Source organism: Entelurus aequoreus, linkage group LG13, assembly GCF_033978785.1.
Source record: "Entelurus aequoreus isolate RoL-2023_Sb linkage group LG13, RoL_Eaeq_v1.1, whole genome shotgun sequence".
Taxonomy (NCBI): Eukaryota; Metazoa; Chordata; class Actinopteri; order Syngnathiformes; family Syngnathidae; genus Entelurus; species Entelurus aequoreus.
The window spans coordinates 607,838-631,726 of NC_084743.1; positions in this window are offsets into that span (position 1 = coordinate 607,838).

The window sequence follows — 23,889 nt, forward strand, 5'->3', positions numbered from 1 at the left end:
AAATCCAAATTTTTTATTTTTTTTTTTCCGTTTTTTTTCTAAGTGTCTGATCGAGAAAAGGAAAAAGAGGTGATTTTTAGCCTCTCTCGATTTTGTACTTAGAAAAAATCCAAATTTTTTTTTTTTTTTCCGTTTTTTTTCTAAGTGTCTGATCGAGAGAAGGAAAAAGAGGTGATTTTTAGCCACTCTCGATTTTGTACTTAGAAAAAATCCAAATTTTTTTTTTTTTTTTTCCCGTTTTTTTTCTAAGTGTCTGATCGAGAGAAGGAAAAAGAGGTGATTTTTAGCCTCTCTCGATTTTGTACTTAGAAAAAATCCAAATTTTTTTTTTTTTTTTCCGTTTTTTTTCTAAGTGTCTGATCGAGAGAAGGAAAAAGAGGTGATTTTTAGCCTCTCTCGATTTTGTACTTAGAAAAAATCCAAATTTTTTTTTTTTTTTTTTCCCGTTTTTTTTCTAAGTGTCTGATCGAGAGAAGGAAAAAGAGGTGATTTTTAGCCTCTCTCGATTTTGTACTTAGAAAAAATCCAAATTTTTTTTTTTTTTTTTCCGTTTTTTTTCTAAGTGTCTGATCGAGAGAAGGAAAAAGAGGTGATTTTTAGCCTCTCTCGATTTTGTACTTAGAAAAAATCCAAATTTTTTTTTTTTTTTTTTCCGTTTTTTTTCTAAGTGTCTGATCGAGAAAAGGAAAAAGAGGTGATTTTTAGCCTCTCTCGATTTTGTACTTAGAAAAAATCCAAATTTTTTTTTTTTTTTTTCCGTTCTTTTTCTAAGTGTCTGATCGAGAGAAGGAAAAAGAGGTGATTTTTAGCCACTCTTGATTTTGTACTTAGAAAAAATCCAAATTTTTTTTTTTTTTTTTTCCGTTTTTTTTCTAAGTGTCTGATCGAGAGAAGGAAAAAGAGGTGATTTTTAGCCACTCTCGATTTTGTACTTAGAAAAAATCCAAATTTTTTTTTTTTTTTTTTCCGTTTTTATTCTAAGTGTCTGATCGAGAGAAGGAAAAAGAGGTGATTTTTTAGCCTCTCTCGATTTTGTACTTATAAAAAATCCAAATTTTTTTTTTTTTTTTTTTCCGTTTTTTTTCTAAGTGTCTGATCGAGAAAAGGAAAAAGAGGTGATTTTTAGCCTCGCTCGATTTTGTACTTAGAAAAAATCCAAATTTTTTTTTTTTTTTTTCCGTTTTTTTTCTAAGTGTCTGATCGAGAGAAGGAAAAAGAGGTGATTTTTAGCCACTCTCGATTTTGTACTTAGAAAAAATCCAAATTTTTTTTTTTTTTTTTTCCGTTTTTTTTCTAAGTGTCTGATCGAGAGAAGGAAAAAGAGGTGATTTTTAGCCTCTCTCGATTTTGTACTTAGAAAAAATCCAAATTTTTTATTTTTTTTTTTCCGTTTTTTTTCTAAGTGTCTGATCGAGAAAAGGAAAAAGAGGTGATTTTTAGCCTCTCTCGATTTTGTACTTAGAAAAAATCCAAATTTTTTTTTTTTTTTTCCGTTTTTTTTCTAAGTGTCTGATCGAGAGAAGGAAAAAGAGGTGATTTTTAGCCACTCTCGATTTTGTACTTAGAAAAAATCCAAATTTTTTTTTTTTTTTTTTCCCGTTTTTTTTCTAAGTGTCTGATCGAGAGAAGGAAAAAGAGGTGATTTTTAGCCTCTCTCGATTTTGTACTTAGAAAAAATCCAAATTTTTTTTTTTTTTTTTCCGTTTTTTTTCTAAGTGTCTGATCGAGAGAAGGAAAAAGAGGTGATTTTTAGCCTCTCTCGATTTTGTACTTAGAAAAAATCCAAATTTTTTTTTTTTTTTTCCGTTTTTTTTCTAAGTGTCTGATCGAGAGAAGGAAAAAGAGGTGATTTTTAGCCACTCTCGATTTTGTACTTAGAAAAAATCCAAATTTTTTTTTTTTTTTTTTCCGTTTTTTTTCTAAGTGTCTGATCGAGAGAAGGAAAAAGAGGTGATTTTTAGCCTCTCTCGATTTTGTACTTAGAAAAAATCCAAATTTTTTATTTTTTTTTTTCCGTTTTTTTTCTAAGTGTCTGATCGAGAAAAGGAAAAAGAGGTGATTTTTAGCCTCTCTCGATTTTGTACTTAGAAAAAATCCAATTTTTTTTTTTTTTTTTTTCCGTTTTTTTTCTAAGTGTCTGATCGAGAGAAGGAAAAAGAGGTGATTTTTAGCCTCTCTCGATTTTGTACTTAGAAAAAATCCAAATTATTTTTTTTTTTTTTTCCGTTTTTTTTCTAAGTGTCTGATCGAGAGAAGGAAAAAGAGGTGATTTTTAGCCTCTCTCGATTTTGTACTTAGAAAAAATCCAAATTTTTTTTTTTTTTTTCCGTTTTTTTTCTAAGTGTCTGATCGAGAAAAGGAAAAAGAGGTGATTTTTAGCCTCTCTCGATTTTGTACTTAGAAAAAATCCAAATTTTTTTTTTTTTTTTTCCGTTTTTTTTCTAAGTGTCTGATCGAGAGAAGGAAAAAGAGGTGATTTTTAGCCACTCTCGATTTTGTACTTAGAAAAAATCCAAATTTTTTTTTTTTTTTTTTCCGTTTTTTTTCTAAGTGTCTGATCGAGAGAAGGAAAAAGAGGTGATTTTTAGCCTCTCTCGATTTTGTACTTAGAAAAAATCAAATTATTATTTTTTTTTTTTCATTTTTTTTTCTAAGTGTCTGATCGAGAGAAGGAAAAAGAGGTGATTTTTAGCCACTCTCGATTTTGTACTTAGAAAAAATCCAAATTTTTTTCTTTTTTTTTTCCGTTTTTTTTCTAAGTGTCTGATCGAGAGAAGGAAAAAGAGGTGATTTTTAGCCTCTCTCGATTTTGTACTTAGAAAAAATCCAAATTTTTTTTTTTTTTTTTTCCGTTTTTTTTCTAAGTGTCTGATCGAGAAAAGGAAAAAGAGGTGATTTTTAGCCTCTCTCGATTTTGTACTTAGAAAAAATCCAAATTTTTTTTTTTTTTCCGTTTTTTTTCTAAGTGTCTGATCGAGAGAAGGAAAAAGAGGTGATTTTTAGCCACTCTCGATTTTGTACTTAGAAAAAATCCAAATTTTTTATAATTTTTTTTCCGTTTTTTTTCTAAGTGTCTGATCGAGAGAAGGAAAAAGAGGTGATTTTTTAGCCTTTCTCGATTTTGTACTTATAAAAAATCCAAATTTTTTTTTTTTTTTTTTTCCGTTTTTTTTCTAAGTGTCTGATCGAGAAAAGGAAAAAGAGGTGATTTTTAGCCTCGCTCGATTTTGTACTTAGAAAAAATCCAATTTTTTTTTTTTTTTTTTCCGTTTTTTTTCTAAGTGTCTGATCGAGAGAAGGAAAAAGAGGTGATTTTTAGCCTCTCTCGATTTTGTACTTAGAAAAAATCCAATTTTTTTTTTTTTTTTTTCATTTTTTTTTCTAAGTGTCTGATCGAGAAAAGGAAAAAAAGGTGATTTTTAGCCTCTCTCGATTTTGTACTTAGAAAAAATCCAAATTTTTTTTTTTTTTTTTCCGTTTTTTTTCTAAGTGTCTGATCGAGAGAAGGAAAAAGAGGTGATTTTTAGCCACTCTCGATTTTGTACTTAGAAAAAATCCAAATTTTTTATTATTTTTTTTCCGTTTTTTTTCTAAGTGTCTGATCGAGAGAAGGAAAAAGAGGTGATTTTTTAGCCTCTCTCGATTTTGTACTTAGAAAAAATCCAAATTTTTTTTTTTTTTTTCCGTTTTTTTTCTAAGTGTCTGATCGAGAAAAGGAAAAAGAGGTGATTTTTAGCCTCGCTCGATTTTGTACTTAGAAAAAATCCAAATTTTTTTTTTTTTTTTTCCGTTTTTTTTCTAAGTGTCTGATCGAGAGAAGGAAAAAGAGGTGATTTTTAGCCACTCTCGATTTTGTACTTAGAAAAAATCCAAATTTTTTTTTTTTTTTTTTCCGTTTTTTTTCTAAGTGTCTGATCGAGAGAAGGAAAAAGAGGTGATTTTTAGCCTCTCTCGATTTTGTACTTAGAAAAAATCCAAATTTTTTTTTTTTTTTTTTCCGTTTTTTTTCTAAGTGTCTGATCGAGAAAAGGAAAAAGAGGTGATTTTTAGCCTCTCTCGATTTTGTACTTAGAAAAAATCCAAATTTTTTTTTTTTTTTTTTCCGTTTTTTTTCTAAGTGTCTGATCGAGAGAAGGAAAAAGAGGTGATTTTTAGCCACTCTCGATTTTGTACTTAGAAAAAATCCAAATTTTTTTTTTTTTTTTTTCCCGTTTTTTTTCTAAGTGTCTGATCGAGAGAAGGAAAAAGAGGTGATTTTTAGCCTCTCTCGATTTTGTACTTAGAAAAAATCCAAATTTTTTTTTTTTTTTTTTTCCGTTTTTTTTCTAAGTGTCTGATCGAGAGAAGGAAAAAGAGGTGATTTTTAGCCACTCTCGATTTTGTACTTAGAAAAAATCCAAATTTTTTTTTTTTTTTTTCCCGTTTTTTTTCTAAGTGTCTGATCGAGAGAAGGAAAAAGAGGTGATTTTTAGCCTCTCTCGATTTTGTACTTAGAAAAAATCAATTTTTTTTTTTTTTTTTTCATTTTTTTTTCTAAGTGTCTGATCGAGAGAAGGAAAAAGAGGTGATTTTTAGCCTCTCTCGATTTTGTACTTAGAAAAAATCCAAATTTTTTTTTTTTTTTTTTCCGTTTTTTTTCTAAGTGTCTGATCGAGAAAAGGAAAAAGAGGTGATTTTTAGCCTCTCTCGATTTTGTACTTAGAAAAATCCAATTTTTTTTTTTTTTTTTTTTCCGTTTTTTTTCTAAGTGTCTGATCGAGAGAAGGAAAAAGAGGTGATTTTTAGCCACTCTCGATTTTGTACTAAAAAAAAATCCAAATTTTTTTTTTTTTTTTTTTCCGTTTTTTTTCTAAGTGTCTGATCGAGAGAAGGAAAAAGAGGTGATTTTTAGCCTCTCTCGATTTTGTACTTAGAAAAAATCCAATTTTTTTTTTTTTTTTTCCGTTTTTTTTCTAAGTGTCTGATCGAGAAAAGGAAAAAGAGGTGATTTTTAGCCTCTCTCGATTTTGTACTTAGAAAAAATCCAATTTTTTTTTTTTTTTTTTCCGTTTTTTTTCTAAGTGTCTGATCGAGAGAAGGAAAAAGAGGTGATTTTTAGCCACTCTCGATTTTGTACTTAGAAAAAATCCAAATTTTTTTTTTTTTTTTTTCCGTTTTTTTTCTAAGTGTCTGATCGAGAGAAGGAAAAAGAGGTGATTTTTAGCCTCTCTCGATTTTGTACTTAGAAAAAATCAAATGTTTTTTTTTTTTTTTTCATTTTTTTTTCTAAGTGTCTGATCGAGAGAAGGAAAAAGAGGTGATTTTTAGCCACTCTCGATTTTGTACTTAGAAAAAATCCAAATTTTTTTTTTTTTTTTTTCCGTTTTTTTTCTAAGTGTCTGATCGAGAGAAGGAAAAAGAGGTGATTTTTAGCCACTCTCGATTTTGTACTTAGAAAAAATCCAATTTTTTTTTTTTTTTTTTTCCGTTTTTTTTCTGTGTCTGATCGAGAGAAGGAAAAAGAGGTGATTTTTAGCCTCTCTCGATTTTGTACTTAGAAAAAATCCAAATTTTTTTTTTTTTTTTTTCCGTTTTTTTTCTAAGTGTCTGATCGAGAAAAGGAAAAAGAGGTGATTTTTAGCCTCTCTCGATTTTGTACTTAGAAAAAATCCAAATTTTTTTTTTTTTTTTTTTCGTTTTTTTTCTAAGTGTCTGATCGAGAGAAGGAAAAAGAGGTGATTTTTAGCCACTCTCGATTTTGTACTTAGAAAAAATCCAAATTTTTTATTATTTTTTTTCCGTTTTTTTTCTAAGTGTCTGATCGAGAGAAGGAAAAAGAGGTGATTTTTTAGCCTCTCTCGATTTTGTACTTATAAAAAATCCAAATTTTTTTTTTTTTTTTTTCCGTTTTTTTTCTAAGTGTCTGATCGAGAAAAGGAAAAAGAGGTGATTTTTAGCCTCGCTCGATTTTGTACTTAGAAAAAATCCAAATTTTTTTTTTTTTTTTTCCGTTTTTTTTCTAAGTGTCTGATCGAGAGAAGGAAAAAGAGGTGATTTTTAGCCACTCTCGATTTTGTACTTAGAAAAAATCCAAATTTTTTTTTTTTTTTTCCGTTTTTTTTCTAAGTGTCTGATCGAGAGAAGGAAAAAGAGGTGATTTTTAGCCTCTCTCGATTTTGTACTTAGAAAAAATCCAAATTTTTTATTTTTTTTTTTCCGTTTTTTTTCTAAGTGTCTGATCGAGAAAAGGAAAAAGAGGTGATTTTTAGCCTCTCTCGATTTTGTACTTAGAAAAAATCCAAATTTTTTTTTTTTTTTTCCGTTTTTTTTCTAAGTGTCTGATCGAGAGAAGGAAAAAGAGGTGATTTTTAGCCACTCTCGATTTTGTACTTAGAAAAAATCCAAATTTTTTTTTTTTTTTTTTCCGTTTTTTTTCTAAGTGTCTGATCGAGAGAAGGAAAAAGAGGTGATTTTTAGCCTCTCTCGATTTTGTACTTAGAAAAAATCCAAATTTTTTTTTTTTTTTTTTCCGTTTTTTTTCTAAGTGTCTGATCGAGAGAAGGAAAAAGAGGTGATTTTTAGCCACTCTCGATTTTGTACTTAGAAAAAATCCAAATTTTTTTTTTTTTTTTTCCCGTTTTTTTTCTAAGTGTCTGATCGAGAGAAGGAAAAAGAGGTGATTTTTAGCCCCTCTCGATTTTGTACTTAGAAAAAATCAAATTTTTTTTTTTTTTTTTTCATTTTTTTTTCTAAGTGTCTGATCGAGAGAAGGAAAAAGAGGTGATTTTTAGCCACTCTTGATTTTGTACTTAGAAAAAATCCAAATTTTTTATTTTTTTTTTTCCGTTTTTTTTCTAAGTGTCTGATCGAGAGAAGGAAAAAGAGGTGATTTTTAGCCTCTCTCGATTTTGTACTTAGAAAAAATCCAAATTTTTTATTTTTTTTTTTCCGTTTTTTTTCTAAGTGTCTGATCGAGAAAAGGAAAAAGAGGTGATTTTTAGCCTCTCTCGATTTTGTACTTAGAAAAAATCCAATTTTTTTTTTTTTTTTTTTCCGTTTTTTTTCTAAGTGTCTGATCGAGAGAAGGAAAAAGAGGTGATTTTTAGCCTCTCTCGATTTTGTACTTAGAAAAAATCCAAATTATTTTTTTTTTTTTTTCCGTTTTTTTTCTAAGTGTCTGATCGAGAAAAGGAAAAAGAGGTGATTTTTAGCCTCTCTCGATTTTGTACTTAGAAAAAATCCAATTTTTTTTTTTTTTTTTTTTCCGTTTTTTTTCTAAGTGTCTGATCGAGAGAAGGAAAAAGAGGTGATTTTTAGCCACTCTCGATTTTGTACTAAAAAAAAATCCAAATTTTTTTTTTTTTTTTTTTCCGTTTTTTTTCTAAGTGTCTGATCGAGAGAAGGAAAAAGAGGTGATTTTTAGCCTCTCTCGATTTTGTACTTAGAAAAAATCCAAATTTTTTTTTTTTTTTTCCGTTTTTTTTCTAAGTGTCTGATCGAGAAAAGGAAAAAGAGGTGATTTTTAGCCTCTCTCGATTTTGTACTTAGAAAAAATCCAAATTTTTTTTTTTTTTTTTCCGTTTTTTTTCTAAGTGTCTGATCGAGAGAAGGAAAAAGAGGTGATTTTTAGCCACTCTCGATTTTGTACTTAGAAAAAATCCAAATTTTTTTTTTTTTTTTTTCCGTTTTTTTTCTAAGTGTCTGATCGAGAGAAGGAAAAAGAGGTGATTTTTAGCCTCTCTCGATTTTGTACTTAGAAAAAATCAAATTTTTTTTTTTTTTTTTTCATTTTTTTTTCTAAGTGTCTGATCGAGAGAAGGAAAAAGAGGTGATTTTTAGCCACTCTCGATTTTGTACTTAGAAAAAATCCAATTTTTTTTTTTTTTTTTTTCCGTTTTTATTCTAAGTGTCTGATCGAGAGAAGGAAAAAGAGGTGATTTTTAGCCACTCTCGATTTTGTACTTAGAAAAAATCCAAATTTTTTTCTTTTTTTTTTCCGTTTTTTTTCTAAGTGTCTGATCGAGAGAAGGAAAAAGAGGTGATTTTTAGCCTCTCTCGATTTTGTACTTAGAAAAAATCCAAATTTTTTTTTTTTTTTTTTCCGTTTTTTTTCTAAGTGTCTGATCGAGAAAAGGAAAAAGAGGTGATTTTTAGCCTCTCTCGATTTTGTACTTAGAAAAAATCCAAATTTTTTTTTTTTTCCGTTTTTTTTCTAAGTGTCTGATCGAGAGAAGGAAAAAGAGGTGATTTTTAGCCACTCTCGATTTTGTACTTAGAAAAAATCCAAATTTTTTATAATTTTTTTTCCGTTTTTTTTCTAAGTGTCTGATCGAGAGAAGGAAAAAGAGGTGATTTTTTAGCCTTTCTCGATTTTGTACTTATAAAAAATCCAAATTTTTTTTTTTTTTTTTTTCCGTTTTTTTTCTAAGTGTCTGATCGAGAAAAGGAAAAAGAGGTGATTTTTAGCCTCGCTCGATTTTGTACTTAGAAAAAATCAAATGTTTTTTTTTTTTTTTTCATTTTTTTTTCTAAGTGTCTGATCGAGAGAAGGAAAAAGAGGTGATTTTTAGCCACTCTCGATTTTGTACTTAGAAAAAATCCAAATTTTTTTTTTTTTTTTTTCCGTTTTTTTTCTAAGTGTCTGATCGAGAGAAGGAAAAAGAGGTGATTTTTAGCCACTCTCGATTTTGTACTTAGAAAAAATCCAATTTTTTTTTTTTTTTTTTTCCGTTTTTTTTCTGTGTCTGATCGAGAGAAGGAAAAAGAGGTGATTTTTAGCCTCTCTCGATTTTGTACTTAGAAAAAATCCAAATTTTTTTTTTTTTTTTTTCCGTTTTTTTTCTAAGTGTCTGATCGAGAAAAGGAAAAAGAGGTGATTTTTAGCCTCTCTCGATTTTGTACTTAGAAAAAATCCAAATTTTTTTTTTTTTTTTTTTCGTTTTTTTTCTAAGTGTCTGACCGAGAGAAGGAAAAAGAGGTGATTTTTAGCCACTCTCGATTTTGTACTTAGAAAAAATCCAAATTTTTTATTATTTTTTTTCCGTTTTTTTTCTAAGTGTCTGATCGAGAGAAGGAAAAAGAGGTGATTTTTTAGCCTCTCTCGATTTTGTACTTATAAAAAATCCAAATTTTTTTTTTTTTTTTTTCCGTTTTTTTTCTAAGTGTCTGATCGAGAAAAGGAAAAAGAGGTGATTTTTAGCCTCGCTCGATTTTGTACTTAGAAAAAATCCAAATTTTTTTTTTTTTTTTTCCGTTTTTTTTCTAAGTGTCTGATCGAGAGAAGGAAAAAGAGGTGATTTTTAGCCACTCTCGATTTTGTACTTAGAAAAAATCCAAATTTTTTTTTTTTTTTTTCCGTTTTTTTTCTAAGTGTCTGATCGAGAGAAGGAAAAAGAGGTGATTTTTAGCCTCTCTCGATTTTGTACTTAGAAAAAATCCAAATTTTTTATTTTTTTTTTTCCGTTTTTTTTCTAAGTGTCTGATCGAGAAAAGGAAAAAGAGGTGATTTTTAGCCTCTCTCGATTTTGTACTTAGAAAAAATCCAAATTTTTTTTTTTTTTTTCCGTTTTTTTTCTAAGTGTCTGATCGAGAGAAGGAAAAAGAGGTGATTTTTAGCCACTCTCGATTTTGTACTTAGAAAAAATCCAAATTTTTTTTTTTTTTTTTTCCCGTTTTTTTTCTAAGTGTCTGATCGAGAGAAGGAAAAAGAGGTGATTTTTAGCCTCTCTCGATTTTGTACTTAGAAAAAATCCAAATTTTTTTTTTTTTTTTTTCCGTTTTTTTTCTAAGTGTCTGATCGAGAGAAGGAAAAAGAGGTGATTTTTAGCCACTCTCGATTTTGTACTTAGAAAAAATCCAAATTTTTTTTTTTTTTTTCCCGTTTTTTTTCTAAGTGTCTGATCGAGAGAAGGAAAAAGAGGTGATTTTTAGCCCCTCTCGATTTTGTACTTAGAAAAAATCAAATTTTTTTTTTTTTTTTTTCATTTTTTTTTCTAAGTGTCTGATCGAGAGAAGGAAAAAGAGGTGATTTTTAGCCACTCTTGATTTTGTACTTAGAAAAAATCCAAATTTTTTATTTTTTTTTTTCCGTTTTTTTTCTAAGTGTCTGATCGAGAGAAGGAAAAAGAGGTGATTTTTAGCCTCTCTCGATTTTGTACTTAGAAAAAATCCAAATTTTTTATTTTTTTTTTTCCGTTTTTTTTCTAAGTGTCTGATCGAGAAAAGGAAAAAGAGGTGATTTTTAGCCTCTCTCGATTTTGTACTTAGAAAAAATCCAATTTTTTTTTTTTTTTTTTTCCGTTTTTTTTCTAAGTGTCTGATCGAGAGAAGGAAAAAGAGGTGATTTTTAGCCTCTCTCGATTTTGTACTTAGAAAAAATCCAAATTATTTTTTTTTTTTTTTCCGTTTTTTTTCTAAGTGTCTGATCGAGAAAAGGAAAAAGAGGTGATTTTTAGCCTCTCTCGATTTTGTACTTAGAAAAAATCCAATTTTTTTTTTTTTTTTTTTTCCGTTTTTTTTCTAAGTGTCTGATCGAGAGAAGGAAAAAGAGGTGATTTTTAGCCACTCTCGATTTTGTACTAAAAAAAAATCCAAATTTTTTTTTTTTTTTTTTTCCGTTTTTTTTCTAAGTGTCTGATCGAGAGAAGGAAAAAGAGGTGATTTTTAGCCTCTCTCGATTTTGTACTTAGAAAAAATCCAAATTTTTTTTTTTTTTTTCCGTTTTTTTTCTAAGTGTCTGATCGAGAAAAGGAAAAAGAGGTGATTTTTAGCCTCTCTCGATTTTGTACTTAGAAAAAATCCAAATTTTTTTTTTTTTTTTTCCGTTTTTTTTCTAAGTGTCTGATCGAGAGAAGGAAAAAGAGGTGATTTTTAGCCACTCTCGATTTTGTACTTAGAAAAAATCCAAATTTTTTTTTTTTTTTTTCCGTTTTTTTTCTAAGTGTCTGATCGAGAGAAGGAAAAAGAGGTGATTTTTAGCCTCTCTCGATTTTGTACTTAGAAAAAATCAAATTTTTTTTTTTTTTTTTTCATTTTTTTTTCTAAGTGTCTGATCGAGAGAAGGAAAAAGAGGTGATTTTTAGCCACTCTCGATTTTGTACTTAGAAAAAATCCAATTTTTTTTTTTTTTTTTTTCCGTTTTTATTCTAAGTGTCTGATCGAGAGAAGGAAAAAGAGGTGATTTTTAGCCACTCTCGATTTTGTACTTAGAAAAAATCCAAATTTTTTTCTTTTTTTTTTCCGTTTTTTTTCTAAGTGTCTGATCGAGAGAAGGAAAAAGAGGTGATTTTTAGCCTCTCTCGATTTTGTACTTAGAAAAAATCCAAATTTTTTTTTTTTTTTTTTCCGTTTTTTTTCTAAGTGTCTGATCGAGAAAAGGAAAAAGAGGTGATTTTTAGCCTCTCTCGATTTTGTACTTAGAAAAAATCCAAATTTTTTTTTTTTTCCGTTTTTTTTCTAAGTGTCTGATCGAGAGAAGGAAAAAGAGGTGATTTTTAGCCACTCTCGATTTTGTACTTAGAAAAAATCCAAATTTTTTATAATTTTTTTTCCGTTTTTTTTCTAAGTGTCTGATCGAGAGAAGGAAAAAGAGGTGATTTTTTAGCCTTTCTCGATTTTGTACTTATAAAAAATCCAAATTTTTTTTTTTTTTTTTTTCCGTTTTTTTTCTAAGTGTCTGATCGAGAAAAGGAAAAAGAGGTGATTTTTAGCCTCGCTCGATTTTGTACTTAGAAAAAATCCAATTTTTTTTTTTTTTTTTTCCGTTTTTTTTCTAAGTGTCTGATCGAGAGAAGGAAAAAGAGGTGATTTTTAGCCACTCTCGATTTTGTACTTAGAAAAAATCCAAATTTTTTTTTTTTTTTTTTCCGTTTTTTTTCTAAGTGTCTGATCGAGAGAAGGAAAAAGAGGTGATTTTTAGCCTCTCTCGATTTTGTACTTAGAAAAAATCCAAATTTTTTTTTTTTTTTTTTCCGTTTTTTTTCTAAGTGTCTGATCGAGAGAAGGAAAAAGAGGTGATTTTTAGCCACTCTCGATTTTGTACTTAGAAAAAATCCAAATTTTTTATAATTTTTTTTCCGTTTTTTTTCTAAGTGTCTGATCGAGAGAAGGAAAAAGAGGTGATTTTTTAGCCTTTCTCGATTTTGTACTTATAAAAAATCCAAATTTTTTTTTTTTTTTTTTTCCGTTTTTTTTCTAAGTGTCTGATCGAGAAAAGGAAAAAGAGGTGATTTTTAGCCTCGCTCGATTTTGTACTTAGAAAAAATCCAAATTTTTTTTTTTTTTTTTTCCGTTTTTTTTCTAAGTGTCTGATCGAGAGAAGGAAAAAGAGGTGATTTTTAGCCACTCTCGATTTTGTACTTAGAAAAAATCCAAATTTTTTATTATTTTTTTTCCGTTTTTTTTCTAAGTGTCTGATCGAGAGAAGGAAAAAGAGGTGATTTTTTAGCCTCTCTCGATTTTGTACTTATAAAAAATCCAAATTTTTTTTTTTTTTTTTTCCGTTTTTTTTCTAAGTGTCTGATCGAGAGAAGGAAAAAGAGGTGATTTTTAGCCACTCTCGATTTTGTACTTAGAAAAAATCCAATTTTTTTTTTTTTTTTTTTCCGTTTTTTTTCTAAGTGTCTGATCGAGAGAAGGAAAAAGAGGTGATTTTTAGCCTCTCTCGATTTTGTACTTAGAAAAAATCAAATGTTTTTTTTTTTTTTTTCATTTTTTTTTCTAAGTGTCTGATCGAGAGAAGGAAAAAGAGGTGATTTTTAGCCACTCTCGATTTTGTACTTAGAAAAAATCCAAATTTTTTTTTTTTTTTTTCCGTTTTTTTTCTAAGTGTCTGATCGAGAGAAGGAAAAAGAGGTGATTTTTAGCCACTCTCGATTTTGTACTTAGAAAAAATCCAATTTTTTTTTTTTTTTTTTTCCGTTTTTTTTCTAAGTGTCTGATCGAGAGAAGGAAAAAGAGGTGATTTTTAGCCTCTCTCGATTTTGTACTTAGAAAAAATCCAAATTTTTTTTTTTTTTTTTTCCGTTTTTTTTCTAAGTGTCTGATCGAGAGAAGGAAAAAGAGGTGATTTTTAGCCACTCTCGATTTTGTACTTAGAAAAAATCCAATTTTTTTTTTTTTTTTTTTCCGTTTTTTTTCTAAGTGTCTGATCGAGAGAAGGAAAAAGAGGTGATTTTTAGCCTCTCTCGATTTTGTACTTAGAAAAAATCCAAATTTTTTTTTTTTTTTTTTCCGTTTTTTTTCTAAGTGTCTGATCGAGAAAAGGAAAAAGAGGTGATTTTTAGCCTCTCTCGATTTTGTACTTAGAAAAAATCCAAATTTTTTTTTTTTTTTTTTTCGTTTTTTTTCTAAGTGTCTGATCGAGAGAAGGAAAAAGAGGTGATTTTTAGCCACTCTCGATTTTGTACTTAGAAAAAATCCAAATTTTTTATTATTTTTTTTCCGTTTTTTTTCTAAGTGTCTGATCGAGAGAAGGAAAAAGAGGTGATTTTTTAGCCTCTCTCGATTTTGTACTTATAAAAAATCCAAATTTTTTTTTTTTTTTTTTCCGTTTTTTTTCTAAGTGTCTGATCGAGAAAAGGAAAAAGAGGTGATTTTTAGCCTCGCTCGATTTTGTACTTAGAAAAAATCCAAATTTTTTTTTTTTTTTTTCCGTTTTTTTTCTAAGTGTCTGATCGAGAGAAGGAAAAAGAGGTGATTTTTAGCCACTCTCGATTTTGTACTTAGAAAAAATCCAAATTTTTTTTTTTTTTTTTTCCGTTTTTTTTCTAAGTGTCTGATCGAGAGAAGGAAAAAGAGGTGATTTTTAGCCTCTCTCGATTTTGTACTTAGAAAAAATCCAAATTTTTTATTTTTTTTTTTCCGTTTTTTTTCTAAGTGTCTGATCGAGAAAAGGAAAAAGAGGTGATTTTTAGCCTCTCTCGATTTTGTACTTAGAAAAAATCCAAATTTTTTTTTTTTTTTTCCGTTTTTTTTCTAAGTGTCTGATCGAGAGAAGGAAAAAGAGGTGATTTTTAGCCACTCTCGATTTTGTACTTAGAAAAAATCCAAATTTTTTTTTTTTTTTTTCCCGTTTTTTTTCTAAGTGTCTGATCGAGAGAAGGAAAAAGAGGTGATTTTTAGCCTCTCTCGATTTTGTACTTAGAAAAAATCCAAATTTTTTTTTTTTTTTTCCGTTTTTTTTCTAAGTGTCTGATCGAGAGAAGGAAAAAGAGGTGATTTTTAGCCTCTCTCGATTTTGTACTTAGAAAAAATCCAAATTTTTTTTTTTTTTTTTTCCGTTTTTTTTCTAAGTGTCTGATCGAGAGAAGGAAAAAGAGGTGATTTTTAGCCACTCTCGATTTTGTACTTAGAAAAAATCCAAATTTTTTATAATTTTTTTTCCGTTTTTTTTCTAAGTGTCTGATCGAGAGAAGGAAAAAGAGGTGATTTTTTAGCCTTTCTCGATTTTGTACTTATAAAAAATCCAAATTTTTTTTTTTTTTTTTTTCCGTTTTTTTTCTAAGTGTCTGATCGAGAAAAGGAAAAAGAGGTGATTTTTAGCCTCGCTCGATTTTGTACTTAGAAAAAATCCAAATTTTTTTTTTTTTTTTTTCCGTTTTTTTTCTAAGTGTCTGATCGAGAGAAGGAAAAAGAGGTGATTTTTAGCCACTCTCGATTTTGTACTTAGAAAAAATCCAAATTTTTTATTATTTTTTTTCCGTTTTTTTTCTAAGTGTCTGATCGAGAGAAGGAAAAAGAGGTGATTTTTTAGCCTCTCTCGATTTTGTACTTATAAAAAATCCAAATTTTTTTTTTTTTTTTTTCCGTTTTTTTTCTAAGTGTCTGATCGAGAGAAGGAAAAAGAGGTGATTTTTAGCCTCTCTCGATTTTGTACTTAGAAAAAATCAAATGTTTTTTTTTTTTTTTTCATTTTTTTTTCTAAGTGTCTGATCGAGAGAAGGAAAAAGAGGTGATTTTTAGCCACTCTCGATTTTGTACTTAGAAAAAATCCAAATTTTTTTTTTTTTTTTTTCCGTTTTTTTTCTAAGTGTCTGATCGAGAGAAGGAAAAAGAGGTGATTTTTAGCCACTCTCGATTTTGTACTTAGAAAAAATCCAATTTTTTTTTTTTTTTTTTTCCGTTTTTTTTCTAAGTGTCTGATCGAGAGAAGGAAAAAGAGGTGATTTTTAGCCTCTCTCGATTTTGTACTTAGAAAAAATCCAAATTTTTTTTTTTTTTTTTTCCGTTTTTTTTCTAAGTGTCTGATCGAGAGAAGGAAAAAGAGGTGATTTTTAGCCACTCTCGATTTTGTACTTAGAAAAAATCCAATTTTTTTTTTTTTTTTTTCCGTTTTTTTTCTAAGTGTCTGATCGAGAGAAGGAAAAAGAGGTGATTTTTAGCCTCTCTCGATTTTGTACTTAGAAAAAATCCAAATTTTTTTTTTTTTTTTTTCCGTTTTTTTTCTAAGTGTCTGATCGAGAAAAGGAAAAAGAGGTGATTTTTAGCCTCTCTCGATTTTGTACTTAGAAAAAATCCAAATTTTTTTTTTTTTTTTTTTCGTTTTTTTTCTAAGTGTCTGATCGAGAGAAGGAAAAAGAGGTGATTTTTAGCCACTCTCGATTTTGTACTTAGAAAAAATCCAAATTTTTTATTATTTTTTTTCCGTTTTTTTTCTAAGTGTCTGATCGAGAGAAGGAAAAAGAGGTGATTTTTTAGCCTCTCTCGATTTTGTACTTATAAAAAATCCAAATTTTTTTTTTTTTTTTTTCCGTTTTTTTTCTAAGTGTCTGATCGAGAAAAGGAAAAAGAGGTGATTTTTAGCCTCGCTCGATTTTGTACTTAGAAAAAATCCAAATTTTTTTTTTTTTTTTTCCGTTTTTTTTCTAAGTGTCTGATCGAGAGAAGGAAAAAGAGGTGATTTTTAGCCACTCTCGATTTTGTACTTAGAAAAAATCCAAATTTTTTTTTTTTTTTTTCCGTTTTTTTTCTAAGTGTCTGATCGAGAGAAGGAAAAAGAGGTGATTTTTAGCCTCTCTCGATTTTGTACTTAGAAAAAATCCAAATTTTTTATTTTTTTTTTTCCGTTTTTTTTCTAAGTGTCTGATCGAGAAAAGGAAAAAGAGGTGATTTTTAGCCTCTCTCGATTTTGTACTTAGAAAAAATCCAAATTTTTTTTTTTTTTTTTCCGTTTTTTTTCTAAGTGTCTGATCGAGAGAAGGAAAAAGAGGTGATTTTTAGCCACTCTCGATTTTGTACTTAGAAAAAATCCAAATTTTTTTTTTTTTTTTTTCCCGTTTTTTTTCTAAGTGTCTGATCGAGAGAAGGAAAAAGAGGTGATTTTTAGCCTCTCTCGATTTTGTACTTAGAAAAAATCCAAATTTTTTTTTTTTTTTTCCGTTTTTTTTCTAAGTGTCTGATCGAGAGAAGGAAAAAGAGGTGATTTTTAGCCTCTCTCGATTTTGTACTTAGAAAAAATCCAAATTTTTTTTTTTTTTTTTTCCCGTTTTTTTTCTAAGTGTCTGATCGAGAGAAGGAAAAAGAGGTGATTTTTAGCCTCTCTCGATTTTGTACTTAGAAAAAATCCAAATTTTTTTTTTTTTTTTTCCGTTTTTTTTCTAAGTGTCTGATCGAGAGAAGGAAAAAGAGGTGATTTTTAGCCTCTCTCGATTTTGTACTTAGAAAAAATCCAAATTTTTTTTTTTTTTTTCCGTTTTTTTTCTAAGTGTCTGATCGAGAAAAGGAAAAAGAGGTGATTTTTAGCCTCTCTCGATTTTGTACTTAGAAAAAATCCAAATTTTTTTTTTTTTTTTTCCGTTCTTTTTCTAAGTGTCTGATCGAGAGAAGGAAAAAGAGGTGATTTTTAGCCACTCTTGATTTTGTACTTAGAAAAAATCCAAATTTTTTTTTTTTTTTTTTCCGTTTTTTTTCTAAGTGTCTGATCGAGAGAAGGAAAAAGAGGTGATTTTTAGCCACTCTCGATTTTGTACTTAGAAAAAATCCAAATTTTTTTTTTTTTTTTTTCCGTTTTTATTCTAAGTGTCTGATCGAGAGAAGGAAAAAGAGGTGATTTTTTAGCCTCTCTCGATTTTGTACTTATAAAAAATCCAAATTTTTTTTTTTTTTTTTTCCGTTTTTTTTCTAAGTGTCTGATCGAGAAAAGGAAAAAGAGGTGATTTTTAGCCTCGCTCGATTTTGTACTTAGAAAAAATCCAAATTTTTTTTTTTTTTTTTCCGTTTTTTTTCTAAGTGTCTGATCGAGAGAAGGAAAAAGAGGTGATTTTTAGCCACTCTCGATTTTGTACTTAGAAAAAATCCAAATTTTTTTTTTTTTTTTTCCGTTTTTTTTCTAAGTGTCTGATCGAGAGAAGGAAAAAGAGGTGATTTTTAGCCTCTCTCGATTTTGTACTTAGAAAAAATCCAAATTTTTTATTTTTTTTTTTCCGTTTTTTTTCTAAGTGTCTGATCGAGAAAAGGAAAAAGAGGTGATTTTTAGCCTCTCTCGATTTTGTACTTAGAAAAAATCCAAATTTTTTTTTTTTTTTTCCGTTTTTTTTCTAAGTGTCTGATCGAGAGAAGGAAAAAGAGGTGATTTTTAGCCACTCTCGATTTTGTACTTAGAAAAAATCCAAATTTTTTTTTTTTTTTTTTCCCGTTTTTTTTCTAAGTGTCTGATCGAGAGAAGGAAAAAGAGGTGATTTTTAGCCTCTCTCGATTTTGTACTTAGAAAAAATCCAAATTTTTTTTTTTTTTTTTCCGTTTTTTTTCTAAGTGTCTGATCGAGAGAAGGAAAAAGAGGTGATTTTTAGCCTCTCTCGATTTTGTACTTAGAAAAAATCCAAATTTTTTTTTTTTTTTTTCCGTTTTTTTTCTAAGTGTCTGATCGAGAGAAGGAAAAAGAGGTGATTTTTAGCCACTCTCGATTTTGTACTTAGAAAAAATCCAAATTTTTTTTTTTTTTTTTTCCGTTTTTTTTCTAAGTGTCTGATCGAGAGAAGGAAAAAGAGGTGATTTTTAGCCTCTCTCGATTTTGTACTTAGAAAAAATCAAATTTTTTTTTTTTTTTTTTCATTTTTTTTTCTAAGTGTCTGATCGAGAGAAGGAAAAAGAGGTGATTTTTAGCCACTCTCGATTTTGTACTTAGAAAAAATCCAAATTTTTTTTTTTTTTTTTTCCGTTTTTATTCTAAGTGTCTGATCGAGAGAAGGAAAAAGAGGTGATTTTTAGCCACTCTCGATTTTGTACTTAGAAAAAATCCAAATTTTTTTCTTTTTTTTTTCCGTTTTTTTTCTAAGTGTCTGATCGAGAGAAGGAAAAAGAGGTGATTTTTAGCCTCTCTCGATTTTGTAGGGTTAGGGTTAGGGTTAGGGTTAGGGTTAGGGTTAGGGTTAGGGTTAGGGTTAGGGTTAGGGTTAGGGTTAGGGTTAGGGTTAGGGTTAGGGTTAGGGTTAGGGTTAGGGTTAGGGTTAGGGTTAGGGTTAGGGTTAGGGTTAGGGTTAGGGTTAGGGTTAGGGTTAGGGTTAGGGTTAGGGTTAGGGTTAGGGTTAGGGTTAGGGTTAGGGTTAGGGTTAGGGTTAGGGTTAGGGTTAGGGTTAGGGTTAGGGTTAGGGTTAGGGTTAGGGTTAGGGTTAGGGTTAGGGTTAGGGTTAGGGTTAGGGTTAGGGTTAGGGTTAGGGTTAGGGTTAGGGTTAGGGTTAGGGTTAGGGTTAGGGTTAGGGTTAGGGTTAGGGTTAGGGTTAGGGTTAGGGTTAGGGTTAGGGTTAGGGTTAGGGTTAGGGTTAGGGTTAGGGTTAGGGTTAGGGTTAGGGTTAGGGTTAGGGTTAGGGTTAGGGTTAGGGTTAGGGTTAGGGTTAGGGTTAGGGTTAGGGTTAGGGTTAGGGTTAGGGTTAGGGTTAGGGTTAGGGTTAGGGTTAGGGTTAGGGTTAGGGTTAGGGTTAGGGTTAGGGTTAGGGTTAGGGTTAGGGTTAGGGTTAGGGTTAGGGTTAGGGTTAGGGTTAGGGTTAGGGTTAGGGTTAGGGTTAGGGTTAGGGTTAGGGTTAGGGTTAGGGTTAGGGTTAGGGTTAGGGTTAGGGTTAGGGTTAGGGTTAGGGTTAGGGTTAGGGTTAGGGTTAGGGTTAGGGTTAGGGTTAGGGTTAGGGTTAGGGTTAGGGTTAGGGTTAGGGTTAGGGTTAGGGTTAGGGTTAGGGTTAGGGTTAGGGTTAGGGTTAGGGTTAGGGTTAGGGTTAGGGTTAGGGTTAGGGTTAGGGTTAGGGTTAGGGTTAGGGTTAGGGTTAGGGTTAGGGTTAGGGTTAGGGTTAGGGTTAGGGTTAGGGTTAGGGTTAGGGTTAGGGTTAGGGTTAGGGTTAGGGTTAGGGTTAGGGTTAGGGTTAGGGTTAGGGTTAGGGTTAGGGTTAGGGTTAGGGTTAGGGTTAGGGTTAGGGTTAGGGTTAGGGTTAGGGTTAGGGTTAGGGTTAGGGTTAGGGTTAGGGTTAGGGTTAGGGTTAGGGTTAGGGTTAGGGTTAGGGTTAGGGTTAGGGTTAGGGTTAGGGTTAGGGTTAGGGTTAGGGTTAGGGTTAGGGTTAGGGTTAGGGTTAGGGTTAGGGTTAGGGTTAGGGTTAGGGTTAGGGTTAGGGTTAGGGTTAGGGTTAGGGTTAGGGTTAGGGTTAGGGTTAGGGTTAGGGTTAGGGTTAGGGTTAGGGTTAGGGTTAGGGTTAGGGTTAGGGTTAGGGTTAGGGTTAGGGTTAGGGTTAGGGTTAGGGTTAGGGTTAGGGTTAGGGTTAGGGTTAGGGTTAGGGTTAGGGTTAGGGTTAGGGTTAGGGTTAGGGTTAGGGTTAGGGTTAGGGTTAGGGTTAGGGTTAGGGTTAGGGTTAGGGTTAGGGTTAGGGTTAGGGTTAGGGTTAGGGTTAGGGTTAGGGTTAGGGTTAGGGTTAGGGTTAGGGTTAGGGTTAGGGTTAGGGTTAGGGTTAGGGTTAGGGTTAGGGTTAGGGTTAGGGTTAGGGTTAGGGTTAGGGTTAGGGTTAGGGTTAGGGTTAGGGTTAGGGTTAGGGTTAGGGTTAGGGTTAGGGTTAGGGTTAGGGTTAGGGTTAGGGTTAGGGTTAGGGTTAGGGTTAGGGTTAGGGTTAGGGTTAGGGTTAGGGTTAGGGTTAGGGTTAGGGTTAGGGTTAGGGTTAGGGTTAGGGTTAGGGTTAGGGTTAGGGTTAGGGTTAGGGTTAGGGTTAGGGTTAGGGTTAGGGTTAGGGTTAGGGTTAGGGTTAGGGTTAGGGTTAGGGTTAGGGTTAGGGTTAGGGTTAGGGTTAGGGTTAGGGTTAGGGTTAGGGTTAGGGTTAGGGTTAGGGTTAGGGTTAGGGTTAGGGTTAGGGTTAGGGTTAGGGTTAGGGTTAGGGTTAGGGTTAGGGTTAGGGTTAGGGTTAGGGTTAGGGTTAGGGTTAGGGTTAGGGTTAGGGTTAGGGTTAGGGTTAGGGTTAGGGTTAGGGTTAGGGTTAGGGTTAGGGTTAGGGTTAGGGTTAGGGTTAGGGTTAGGGTTAGGGTTAGGGTTAGGGTTAGGGTTAGGGTTAGGGTTAGGGTTAGGGTTAGGGTTAGGGTTAGGGTTAGGGTTAGGGTTAGGGTTAGGGTTAGGGTTAGGGTTAGGGTTAGGGTTAGGGTTAGGGTTAGGGTTAGGGTTAGGGTTAGGGTTAGGGTTAGGGTTAGGGTTAGGGTTAGGGTTAGGGTTAGGGTTAGGGTTAGGGTTAGGGTTAGGGTTAGGGTTAGGGTTAGGGTTAGGGTTAGGGTTAGGGTTAGGGTTAGGGTTAGGGTTAGGGTTAGGGTTAGGGTTAGGGTTAGGGTTAGGGTTAGGGTTAGGGTTAGGGTTAGGGTTAGGGTTAGGGTTAGGGTTAGGGTTAGGGTTAGGGTTAGGGTTAGGGTTAGGGTTAGGGTTAGGGTTAGGGTTAGGGTTAGGGTTAGGGTTAGGGTTAGGGTTAGGGTTAGGGTTAGGGTTAGGGTTAGGGTTAGGGTTAGGGTTAGGGTTAGGGTTAGGGTTAGGGTTAGGGTTAGGGTTAGGGTTAGGGTTAGGGTTAGGGTTAGGGTTAGGGTTAGGGTTAGGGTTAGGGTTAGGGTTAGGGTTAGGGTTAGGGTTAGGGTTAGGGTTAGGGTTAGGGTTAGGGTTAGGGTTAGGGTTAGGGTTAGGGTTAGGGTTAGGGTTAGGGTTAGGGTTAGGGTTAGGGTTAGGGTTAGGGTTAGGGTTAGGGTTAGGGTTAGGGTTAGGGTTAGGGTTAGGGTTAGGGTTAGGGTTAGGGTTAGGGTTAGGGTTAGGGTTAGGGTTAGGGTTAGGGTTAGGGTTAGGGTTAGGGTTAGGGTTAGGGTTAGGGTTAGGGTTAGGGTTAGGGTTAGGGTTAGGGTTAGGGTTAGGGTTAGGGTTAGGGTTAGGGTTAGGGTTAGGGTTAGGGTTAGGGTTAGGGTTAGGGTTAGGGTTAGGGTTAGGGTTAGGGTTAGGGTTAGGGTTAGGGTTAGGGTTAGGGTTAGGGTTAGGGTTAGGGTTAGGGTTAGGGTTAGGGTTAGGGTTAGGGTTAGGGTTAGGGTTAGGGTTAGGGTTAGGGTTAGGGTTAGGGTTAGGGTTAGGGTTAGGGTTAGGGTTAGGGTTAGGGTTAGGGTTAGGGTTAGGGTTAGGGTTAGGGTTAGGGTTAGGGTTAGGGTTAGGGTTAGGGTTAGGGTTAGGGTTAGGGTTAGGGTTAGGGTTAGGGTTAGGGTTAGGGTTAGGGTTAGGGTTAGGGTTAGGGTTAGGGTTAGGGTTAGGGTTAGGGTTAGGGTTAGGGTTAGGGTTAGGGTTAGGGTTAGGGTTAGGGTTAGGGTTAGGGTTAGGGTTAGGGTTAGGGTTAGGGTTAGGGTTAGGGTTAGGGTTAGGGTTAGGGTTAGGGTTAGGGTTAGGGTTAGGGTTAGGGTTAGGGTTAGGGTTAGGGTTAGGGTTAGGGTTAGGGTTAGGGTTAGGGTTAGGGTTAGGGTTAGGGTTAGGGTTAGGGTTAGGGTTAGGGTTAGGGTTAGGGTTAGGGTTAGGGTTAGGGTTAGGGTTAGGGTTAGGGTTAGGGTTAGGGTTAGGGTTAGGGTTAGGGTTAGGGTTAGGGTTAGGGTTAGGGTTAGGGTTAGGGTTAGGGTTAGGGTTAGGGTTAGGGTTAGGGTTAGGGTTAGGGTTAGGGTTAGGGTTAGGGTTAGGGTTAGGGTTAGGGTTAGGGTTAGGGTTAGGGTTAGGGTTAGGGTTAGGGTTAGGGTTAGGGTTAGGGTTAGGGTTAGGGTTAGGGTTAGGGTTAGGGTTAGGGTTAGGGTTAGGGTTAGGGTTAGGGTTAGGGTTAGGGTTAGGGTTAGGGTTAGGGTTAGGGTTAGGGTTAGGGTTAGGGTTAGGGTTAGGGTTAGGGTTAGGGTTAGGGTTAGGGTTAGGGTTAGGGTTAGGGTTAGGGTTAGGGTTAGGGTTAGGGTTAGGGTTAGGGTTAGGGTTAGGGTTAGGGTTAGGGTTAGGGTTAGGGTTAGGGTTAGGGTTAGGGTTAGGGTTAGGGTTAGGGTTAGGGTTAGGGTTAGGGTTAGGGTTAGGGTTAGGGTTAGGGTTAGGGTTAGGGTTAGGGTTAGGGTTAGGGTTAGGGTTAGGGTTAGGGTTAGGGTTAGGGTTAGGGTTAGGGTTAGGGTTAGGGTTAGGGTTAGGGTTAGGGTTAGGGTTAGGGTTAGGGTTAGGGTTAGGGTTAGGGTTAGGGTTAGGGTTAGGGTTAGGGTTAGGGTTAGGGTTAGGGTTAGGGTTAGGGTTAGGGTTAGGGTTAGGGTTAGGGTTAGGGTTAGGGTTAGGGTTAGGGTTAGGGTTAGGGTTAGGGTTAGGGTTAGGGTTAGGGTTAGGGTTAGGGTTAGGGTTAGGGTTAGGGTTAGGGTTAGGGTTAGGGTTAGGGTTAGGGTTAGGGTTAGGGTTAGGGTTAGGGTTAGGGTTAGGGTTAGGGTTAGGGTTAGGGTTAGGGTTAGGGTTAGGGTTAGGGTTAGGGTTAGGGTTAGGGTTAGGGTTAGGGTTAGGGTTAGGGTTAGGGTTAGGGTTAGGGTTAGGGTTAGGGTTAGGGTTAGGGTTAGGGTTAGGGTTAGGGTTAGGGTTAGGGTTAGGGTTAGGGTTAGGGTTAGGGTTAGGGTTAGGGTTAGGGTTAGGGTTAGGGTTAGGGTTAGGGTTAGGGTTAGGGTTAGGGTTAGGGTTAGGGTTAGGGTTAGGGTTAGGGTTAGGGTTAGGGTTAGGGTTAGGGTTAGGGTTAGGGTTAGGGTTAGGGTTAGGGTTAGGGTTAGGGTTAGGGTTAGGGTTAGGGTTAGGGTTAGGGTTAGGGTTAGGGTTAGGGTTAGGGTTAGGGTTAGGGTTAGGGTTAGGGTTAGGGTTAGGGTTAGGGTTAGGGTTAGGGTTAGGGTTAGGGTTAGGGTTAGGGTTAGGGTTAGGGTTAGGGTTAGGGTTAGGGTTAGGGTTAGGGTTAGGGTTAGGGTTAGGGTTAGGGTTAGGGTTAGGGTTAGGGTTAGGGTTAGGGTTAGGGTTAGGGTTAGGGTTAGGGTTAGGGTTAGGGTTAGGGTTAGGGTTAGGGTTAGGGTTAGGGTTAGGGTTAGGGTTAGGGTTAGGGTTAGGGTTAGGGTTAGGGTTAGGGTTAGGGTTAGGGTTAGGGTTAGGGTTAGGGTTAGGGTTAGGGTTAGGGTTAGGGTTAGGGTTAGGGTTAGGGTTAGGGTTAGGGTTAGGGTTAGGGTTAGGGTTAGGGTTAGGGTTAGGGTTAGGGTTAGGGTTAGGGTTAGGGTTAGGGTTAGGGTTAGGGTTAGGGTTAGGGTTAGGGTTAGGGTTAGGGTTAGGGTTAGGGTTAGGGTTAGGGTTAGGGTTAGGGTTAGGGTTAGGGTTAGGGTTAGGGTTAGGGTTAGGGTTAGGGTTAGGGTTAGGGTTAGGGTTAGGGTTAGGGTTAGGGTTAGGGTTAGGGTTAGGGTTAGGGTTAGGGT